Raw genomic sequence first — 9582 nt, forward strand, 5'->3', positions numbered from 1 at the left:
GCTTGAGTCACCTTTAAGTTGTTTTTTTTTAATACATATTATTTGACAAATTAGTTATATGTTTGTTTGTTACTGTGACTTTAGTATGTTTTTTAACTGTCCTTTTGAAAAATTGTCCTATTTGATACACTTTTTCAAAATAGATGCTGTCTTTAGAACTAAGAATGAAATACCTTTTAGAATTCATGATCCCTTTCAAACCATGCGCACACTCTATCGATGTACTTGAAGTTTCCCTTCTCTTTACTCCAGAAGAAACAGTCTATTTTAAACTAATCCCGACCCACAGAACACAACAACGCTTCTGGACCGTGCTCTGCCATCTGACCAAAACATGGTGGATTCGATTTTTTTAGTTAGAAGTTTTGCTTCTCCAAGACAAGTTTTGCTTCTCCAAGACAACAATTTTTTGCAGATAATAATATTTACTTCTAGTTTATTTATTTTGGTAAATTTTCTCATATCTAAATGCTTTTTGATTCTTTGCTTTTTTCTTCCATTTGTTACCAGTTAGTCTCAACAGTAATGATCAATGAAATCTTCCTCCCTGCTGTGTCTATATAAATGGATGCTGGTATTGACACTGAATTGATTAATAGTTCCAGAGATTGAGTCTGAAGATATGTTCTCCTCTTTGACCACATGGTGGCAGTGTCCCTCCAAGAACTGTGTGACAGGTCAGACTTATTTTTTATACATAAAACACGTTTTTTTCAATTGTTTTGTGTTCACATGTTTTCCTAATTATGCACTAATCAAACATGAAGAGTAAATAACTCCTTTTTTTAAGGATTTTAGTTGCATCAAAGCTATGTTCACCTAAAGTCGGATAAACCACTTGTGACTGCTCTGATATGCTAAGATGTGAATCCACTTCATTCTCTATGTGGATCTCTGGCAAAAAAAAAAAGTTTATTTGTGTTTATTTGAGATAATGAATCTATCTCTTTGATTTGTATTTTTCAACCAAAGTCTTAGTGTTTTATGGTAATGTGAAGACACTCTCCTCCTGAAATGGTGCTAACCCAAAAAAGTAGTAAAAACTGTTTGTTAGCGTTGATACGCTGTTCAGACAAATGAAGAGCTTTCCCATTCCAAAGTAGAGCAGCAACCAAATTGATTGATTGGTTTATTTCAAGCACAGCACAGATAGTGAAAAATACAGGACAAAACAAAAGTATTTCAAACTCATTACAGAAATAATGAAATGCATTGCTTAAAAAATAGAAAAAAACACTCTTATGTCACATTTGCTTCATTAATTTTTGTGCTTATTAACTTATGTCAAGTGGAGTTCGATTGATTGCTTGAAAAGGAGTGGGAAGAAGTGAACCTATATAATCCCACCCCTTCTTAGTTACATCATTTTACAGTTTCGCATAGTTATGTAATCCGGTTCTGATCAGATCAAATAGAACTTTTTTTTTTTAATTCCTAATACTAAAGTGGAGTACTTGTTGATTATTGATTAATCTAATCAAACATTATTTCAAGATTTCAGAGGGCAAAGGCAGAGAAGACGACAAACTGGTGGAAGTTGAAAAAAGAAGATTGTTGCATGACTTTTAAGGAACAGTTGAAACAGGCTCTGGGTGGTCAGGAGGTACTCCCAGATGACTGGATAACTACAGCTAATGTGATCAGGGAGACAGGTAGGAGTGTACTTGGTGTGTCATCAGGAAAGAGAGTTGATAAGGAGACTTGGTGGTGGAATGAGGAGGTGCAGGAGTGTATACGGAGTAAGAGACTAGCTAAGAAGAAGTGGGACACTGAGAGGACTGAGGAGAGTAGACAGGAGTACAGGGAGATGCAGCGTAAGGTGAAAGTAGAGGTGTCAAAGGCCAAGCAAAGAGCTTATGATGACTTGTACGCTAGGTTGGGTAGTAAGGAGGGAGAGACTGACCTGTACAGACTAGCAAGGCAGAGAGATCGAGATGGGAAGGACATGCAGCAGGTTAGGGTGATCAAGGATAGGAATGGTAATGTGGTGACAGGTGTCAGTGGTGTAATGGAAAGATGGAAAGAATACTTTGAAGAGTTGATGAATGAAGAGAATGAGAGAGAACAAAGAGTAGAAGAGGTGACGGTTGTGGAGCAGGAAGTAAGAAAGATTAGTAAAGGTGAAGTGAGAGGGGCTTTGAAGAGGATGAAGAGTGGAAAGGCTCTTGGTCCTGATGATATACCTGTGGAGGTATGGAAGTGTCTAGGAGAGATGGCAGTGGAGTTTTTGACCGGGTTGTTCAACAGGATCTTAGGTGGTGAGAAGATGCCTGAGGAATGGAGGAGAAGTGTGATGGTGCCCATTTTTAAGAATAAGGGAGATGTGCAGAGTTGTGGTAACTACAGAGGAATAAAGCTGATGAGCCATACAATGAAGGTGTGGGAAAGAGTAGTGGAAGCCAGACTAAGAGCAGAAGTGAACATTTGTGAGCAGCAGTATGGTTTCATGCCAAGAAAGAGCACTACAGATGCAACATTTGCTTTGAGGATGTTGATAGAGAAGTACAGAGAAGGTCAGAGAGAGCTCCACTGTGTCTTTGTAGATCTGGAGAAAGCTTATGACAGAGTGCCCAGAGAGGAACTATGGTATTGTATGAGGAAGTCTGGAGTGACAGAGAAGTATGTCCGAGCAGTGCAGGACATGTATGAGGGCTGTAAGACAGTGGTGAGGTGTGCTGTAGGGGTGACAGAGGAGTTCAAGGTGGAGGTGGGATTACATCAGGGATCAGCTCTGAGCCCCTTCCTGTTTGCAATGGTGATGGACAGACTGACGGATGAGGTTAGACAGGAATCACCATGGACTATGATGTTTGCAGATGATATTGTGATTTGTAGTGAGAGCAGGGAACAGGTGGAGGTGGAGTTAGAGAGGTGGAGGTTTGCCCTGGAAAGGAGAGGAATGAAGGTTAGCCGCAGTAAGACAGAGTACATGTGTGTGAATGAGAGGAACCAGAGTGGAAGAGTGAGGTTACAGGGAGAAGAGATAAAGAAGGTGGAGGAGTTTAAGTATTTAGGGTCAACAGTACAGAGTAATGGAGAGTGTGGAAAAGAAGTGAAGAGGAGAGTGCAAGCAGGTTGGAATGGGTGGAGAAAAGTGTCAGGTGTGATGTGTGACAGAAGAGTTTCAGCACAAATGAAAGGAAAGGTGTACAAGACTGTGGTGAGACCAGCCATGTTGTTTGGACTAGAAACAGTGGGACTGAAGAAAAGACAGGAAGCAGAGCTGGAGGTAGCAGAGATGAAGATGCTGAGGTTCTCTTTGGGAGTGACCAGGATGGATAGGATCAGGAATGAATACATCAGAGGGACAGCACATGTTAGAGGTTTTGGAGATAAAGTCAGAGAGGCCAGACTGAGATGGTTTGGACATGTTCAGAGGAGAGACAGTGAATATATTGGTAGAAGGATGCTGAGTCTAGAGCTGCCAGGAAAGAGGTCTAGAGGAAGACCAAAGAGGAGGTTTATGGATGCAGTGAATGAAGACATGAAGGTGGCTGGTGTTAGAGTGGAGGATGCTGAAGACAGGCTTAGATGGAGGAAACTGATTCGCTGTAGCAACGCCTGAAGGGAAAAGCCGAAAGGAAAAGAAGAAGAAGAAGTGAACAGTTACATCAATCATGCATCATGTAACAGATATATAATACTCATTGATTGTCACCTACAATTTCATATTAATGTAGAAATCAGGCTTTCATTGTGGTGGAAAACTGTTCTGTGGACTTTATAGTCTCTACTCCGTCTGCTGCTGTGTGTTATGAGGAACGTAGATGAGATTTTGGTGTCTTTTTTTTATTGTTCTTACACTATCTGCAACTCTTCAGTCATTTTAAAGCAATGAATGGACTAAATATTATTTTGTACTTTTTGATTTACTTCTATCCAAGTGTTAATTATTTTTTTTAAGTATATTTTCTTCTTTTTAAATCAAATTGGTAGATTAAAGGTAATTTATATTATTTTGTCACACCAACACATTCCTAAGAACATTTTTGAACATACATAAGAGACGGTTCTTTATTTCTTGCCATTAAGTTTCAATGCACTTAGTATTAGTGAGAGCTTTATAGACCACCTCTGATTCTATAAATCTCTGGAAATACTAACTTCAAAATAAGCTTTTATATGACCAAATATGGAATCATTAAATGTTAGTATATGCAGCATCCACAGAGTAAAGCTCTTTCTTCTTCTTCTTGCAGTTGCCTCAGTTGTACATTACTGACTGCTTCAATGAAGTTGAACTTTTATCAGTTTAGTTTTAAGTTTGACAGGGAATTGTCCTGTTTACAGAGTTCCATTTTAAGAGATTTTCCAGAGTTCTAACAAACAGTCAGAAATCGTCCTGAGATCATGCAAAAGCAGGCAGAAAATAAAAAAAACTGAAGGAGATTTTAACATTGAACTTCATAGTTGAGGCTCCTTCAATCTTCATGAGTTTTCTGGTCTGATGGTCTTGGTGGTGCACATCCCTCCATCAGGTTAAGAAAGGTAGAGCACAGAGACACTTACAGAGTCCCACATGATTCATCTCCAGAGTCCACTTTTTTCTTAAGAAATGGCACCTAATAAATTAAGTGATGAATTGAATGAAATGTTACCTAATGGAGGTTTTTTGATATTCACCTTTGAGTTATGGGCAGGACTGTTGGAGTGATGTCACCACACGCTGATATCTCATTAAATCTTTGTTTACTCTCTCCAGATAGCTGACAGCATTTCACACCCCCAAGCTAACATTAGCGTGCAACAAAGATATTGTAGCAATATTGTAGTTATCCATCTGTACAGTTTGATCCAGATTCCAGCTCAGACCAGGAAAACAAAGACATTCATGGATTTTTTTGTATGTACAAATGGATGTATCAGAATGGGCACCCATTTCACTTTTTGTCCCAAATTTAAACTTTTTCAAAATGCACATTTTTTTTTTTAATTTTTCATTACTATATAAATGTAGTAGTTTATCATTTTTGTAGAATTAGATTTTAACTAAAGGGCTTTATGTTTACCAGTTTATAAGTTCATCATTTTCAAGTCTTGATACAGATATTGACAGAAAATAGAAAGGAAAGGGACCGTCAAAAAGCGCTGTTAAATGAAATGAGGTCGAGAAGGTCCGCCAAACTTTTGTGCTGATGCACCTGAATAGAAATAGTTAGGTGCACCGGTGCAACCTGGGAAAATTTTGAGTCTAGCTGTGTGATACCTTTCTTCCTGGGTGTCAAGTCCTGCCGCAATACGAAACCTTTCCAGACGGGGGATCCACGGCGAAAAGCCACTAAAGTCATGAAGTTTTCAGGTGGGTTGATTGAAAATACGGAATACATCATTTTCCGTTCTCTGGGCTCGACGTAGCTCGCGCCCTTAGCGTGTTAGCACGTAGATAGCTTCTCTCGGCTAGCGGCAATGACGGCTGATTTTCAATGGCTTCGTCTTCCGATCTCTGCCTGATATGGGTTTCTAGGCTTCTGACACCATGTACTGTTATGTCTGAGCATGCCGTGACCAACGATTCAGGGGTCTCTTGTTGCTCTTTAACTGGGGCTTTATTTAGACCCAACATTAGCTATGCTACCTCTGAGTCCGTCCTCTTAAAGTGTCCCCCTTCCGGTTGTTCCCCAACAACATCGATTCCTACACAACTTCCCTCACGGCAAAAGTTTGTGTCACAGAAGGACGAAATGTACCTGCAGCTCCCCTGTTTTTGTCCTGCAGCCACATGAATAGATGTGCGGTTCCTAAATCCACAATTTTGTTTATCATCTCACTAAACTCGGCGCTCTGCGTTTTCGTCGTGTTTGACTGGACTGTACCACTATGTCCCCCCCCCCCCGCGCGCTTTTCACATAATGGTACGACCCTATGTTGCGCTCGTCGGCAGTGACGTCATTCTTTGTCATATTGCGCATATGATAAAATATCTCAGGAAGTGAGGTCAAATGTCATAATCAATCAGCTTATGACATCACTTCAGAAAGTCCTTATACGTGAGACAAAAACCTGTCAAAAATATCTTTAATTACTAAAGAATCCCAGAGACCAAGAACTCACCTAGAGACCTCGAGACGCCTGAACTCACCCGAAACATGAATAAAACAGGAAAATCTACAACCTTACCCCCGAAAAACATGAATAAAACCCTTGAAGCTAAACCTTCACGGGCACCTCGCCAAGCCCGGGCAGTGCCGAGTGCCCACTGGGCCCTCCCTCCTACCCGCCCCAGGGTGGGGGAAAGACGCAGACCCTCTGCCCCCGGCGCGACTGTCAACTGGGGTGCACTGTCCTCAGTGCGCTCCGACCGTGTTGCGGCGCCCCGGGCGGAGACCGGCCCACGTACAACGGACAGCAAGGACTCTGCGGCGACCCACCCGACCCGTCGTGATACACGGACCGAGGAGACGCACGCGAGTCAGAGGGTCCCGAACGAAACCCCATGGCGCAATAAAAGTGAGAGGCAGCATGCGCCAGCTGATGTGGGATCCCGGTCCGTCCTCAGCTCCCAGGCGCACCACCGGCCCGTCTCACCTGCCCCGTCAGGGAGCGCGTGCAATGGGATTCGAAAGAAGACCCTGAGAGAAGAACGGGACCGTCTCTTGGAGCAACTGAATGGAGCAAATGTGTATCTATCCCTACTTAAACGGGAAAGAATTGCAACTGAGGAGAGCTGTGTCGTGCACTGGAAGTTGCTGCAAGACATGGAACTAAAACTGAAAGAAGAACGTCAACTCAGGCAAGAACGTGAAATGGAACTTAAACGATGTAGACAGTTGGTGAAGGCAAAAGCCAAAATAGTTGAAGAGGGTCTGGAGGAACAAACCAACTTGAACAACAAGATGAACGTAAAACTACGATTAAAGGCCAGATGGGCGAGCAAACTTCAGTCTCAGGTGGCAGAGCTTTCTGAGCAAGTGACAACACTGCAAGCATCTGTCCAACCTGTGGAGTCTACCGACCAAACCGAGGATTTGCTTGTCCCAGAATATGAGAACACCATGGAAGAGCCATCCGTGGAAATTAAAGTTTCAGAGTCAAAGTTAGATTCTGAACAACAAGCGGTTCCAGAGCCTTCCAAAAAGCGCAAGAGGCGTAAGAGGAATAAGAAAACAGAGGAAATCCCTTCCCCAGAGGAACAGGAAACCTGCGAGCCAGTCAGCTCACCTTTGGCTGACCAAGAAGTTCAAGATAACATCAGTCTTGATCACCAAAAATCAGAGGAAACTGACTCACCAACAGTGGAGTCTGTTCCTGAAGAGGCCGCCATGGAGGAATCAGTGGAAATTAAAGTTTCAGAACCAGAGTTAGATTCTGAACAACCAGTGGTTCCAGAGCCTTCCAAAAAACGCAAGAGGCGTAAAAGGAATAAGAAAACAGAGAAAATCCCTTCCCCAGTGGAAGAGGAAACCTGCGAGCCAGTCAGCTCACCTTTGGCTGACCAAGAAATTCAAGATAACATCAGTCTTGATCACCAAAAAACAGTGGAAACTGACTCACCAGCAGTGGAGTCTGTTCCTGAAGAAACTGTCATGGAGTATAAGGACAATGTTGTTGAGGAAGAATCAGTTCAAGTTCAAGTTTCAGACCCAGTGTTTGTTTCTGAACCTGAAATAAAAGATTCACTCCCAAAATCTTTGGAAAATGTCAGTGAGGAATCATCAGCCCAAGTTCAAGTTTCAGACCCAGTGTTTGTTTCTGAACAAGAGCAACCACTGACTGCAGAACCTTCCAGGAAATGCAAGATTCCTACAGAGATGGAGACAACAGAATATCATCCCAACAAAAAACAGAGGATCTGTGAACCAGTCACAAAGGTCAAAACTCGTTTGGTCAAAACTCGTTTGGCCAAACGAAGAGATGCCATCAACGCAAGACATGAGCAGAAGAAGACAGATCAAACTAACTCAGGACTGCCATGGACCTTTTTTGATGTGACTGAACATGAAATAAAAGATTCACTCCCACAATGTTTGGAGGACATCTCTGAGGAGGTTCCAGCCCAGACAGACACTTCAGAGCCAGAGACGGTTTCTGAACAGGTCCCTCCCCAAGAAGAAGACCTTAAAGAACCTGAACCTTCTGATGTGGAAAATCAGGATGTGGATTATTTGGAAACTTCAGACTGTTTTAGTCAACCAGAGCCACCCAAGGAACCAAAAGTCTCCCTGTGGCGAAGATTCAAAAAGGCTCTGACCCCAGCAAGATGGCGCAAGTACAAGAGTGACACTTGTGTGGTCATCCCAGTTTAAAAATCTACAGAGCCTGCTGAGGAAGCTGAAAATGTGCTCCAAAGTACATCTGTGGATGATCAAGACTGTGACTCCTCGCTCATCTCTGCTTCTTCTGGTTCTGGATTGACTGAAGACGAAACGTCTGAAGAACAAGACGAGGAAATCTCCGACGACGAACAAAAAGCGTCTGAGGACATAAAAGAAATAGTTGACGAGGAGATGACATCTGAAGAAGAAACTTCAGATGACGAAGATGAAACGTCAGATGATGAGGGAGAAACATCAGATGATGAAGACGACGAGTCTGCCGATGAATCTGAGAATACCGATGGAAAGAAAATTTCCCTGTGGAGGAGATTTAAAAAAGCACTCACACCAGCAAGCAAACGGCGGCACAAATAGAGACAGAAGATCTCTACTTTAGCTGGAACAAAGACTGGTGTTATTATTATTATTATTATTTTCATCATGTATCAATGTTGTATTTTGTTTAAAAAATGCCGGGAAAAAAAAAATATATTTTTTTTTTTAGTTTTCCTTGGTTATTTATTTTTTTATTGTATGTAATTTTTTTGATTGATAAAACTGCAAAGATAATTCCAGCAGATTCTGAAGCAGAAAAGCGGTGCGACCAACTGACTGAGGAACCCTCCAGGAAACTAAGGTTTCCTGAAGGGTTCCTGGAAGGCTCACACCACTTTTCTGCTTCAAAATCTGCTGGAATTACATTGAATTATGTTGATTGTGTTAACATTTGATAAGTTACAGTAAGTAGCGTCACCGGCGACGCTTGAGATGTTAAAGGGTTAATGTGTTTGGGTTTTAAAGCACTCACACCAGCAAGCAAACGGCAGCACAAATAGAGACAGAAGATCTCTACTTTAGCTGGAACAAAGACTGGTGTTATCATTATTATTAATTTCATAATTTATCAATGTTGTATTTTGTTTAAAAAATGCCGGAAAAAAACAAATCTTTTTTTGAATTTTCCTTGGTTATTTATTTATTTATTGTATGTAATTTTTTTGATTGACAAAACTGCAAAGATAATTCCAGCAGATTCTGAAGCAGAAAAGCGGTGCGACCAACTGACTGAGGAACCCTCCAGGAAACGAAGGTTTCCTGAAGGGTTCCTGGAAGGCTCACACCACTTATCTGCTTCAAAATCTGCTGGAATCACATTGAATTATGATGATTGTGTTAACAGTTGATAAGTTACAGTATGTAGCGTCACCGGCGACGCTTGAGATGTTAAAGGTTTAATGTGTTTGGGTTTTCTAGTGCCCAGGTTCCCTTATTAGTGATATTTTTAAATAATTTTTAAATATTATGTTAAATATATATATAGAGATATGTA

General features: G+C 41.5%; 1 protein-coding gene and 1 long non-coding RNA gene across 2 annotated transcripts in view; one reads left to right on the plus strand and one right to left on the minus strand.

Annotated features, from left to right (window-relative positions):
- Nucleotides 1-5338, minus strand: part of LOC112147252 — a 30975-nt gene extending 25637 nt beyond the window's left edge. The window contains exon 1 of the long non-coding RNA XR_002919427.2: nucleotides 5207-5338. This is a non-coding gene — a long non-coding RNA (uncharacterized LOC112147252). The remainder of the gene's footprint in view (nucleotides 1-5206) is intronic.
- ptf1a (pancreas associated transcription factor 1a) overlaps nucleotides 5156-9582 on the plus strand; it is a 15348-nt gene continuing 10921 nt past the window's right edge. The window contains exon 1 of the mRNA XM_024273503.2: nucleotides 5156-5299. The gene's annotated coding sequence lies outside the window, so the exon portion shown is untranslated. The remainder of the gene's footprint in view (nucleotides 5300-9582) is intronic.

This window comes from Oryzias melastigma, linkage group LG17 (genome assembly GCF_002922805.2).
Source record: "Oryzias melastigma strain HK-1 linkage group LG17, ASM292280v2, whole genome shotgun sequence".
Taxonomy (NCBI): Eukaryota; Metazoa; Chordata; class Actinopteri; order Beloniformes; family Adrianichthyidae; genus Oryzias; species Oryzias melastigma.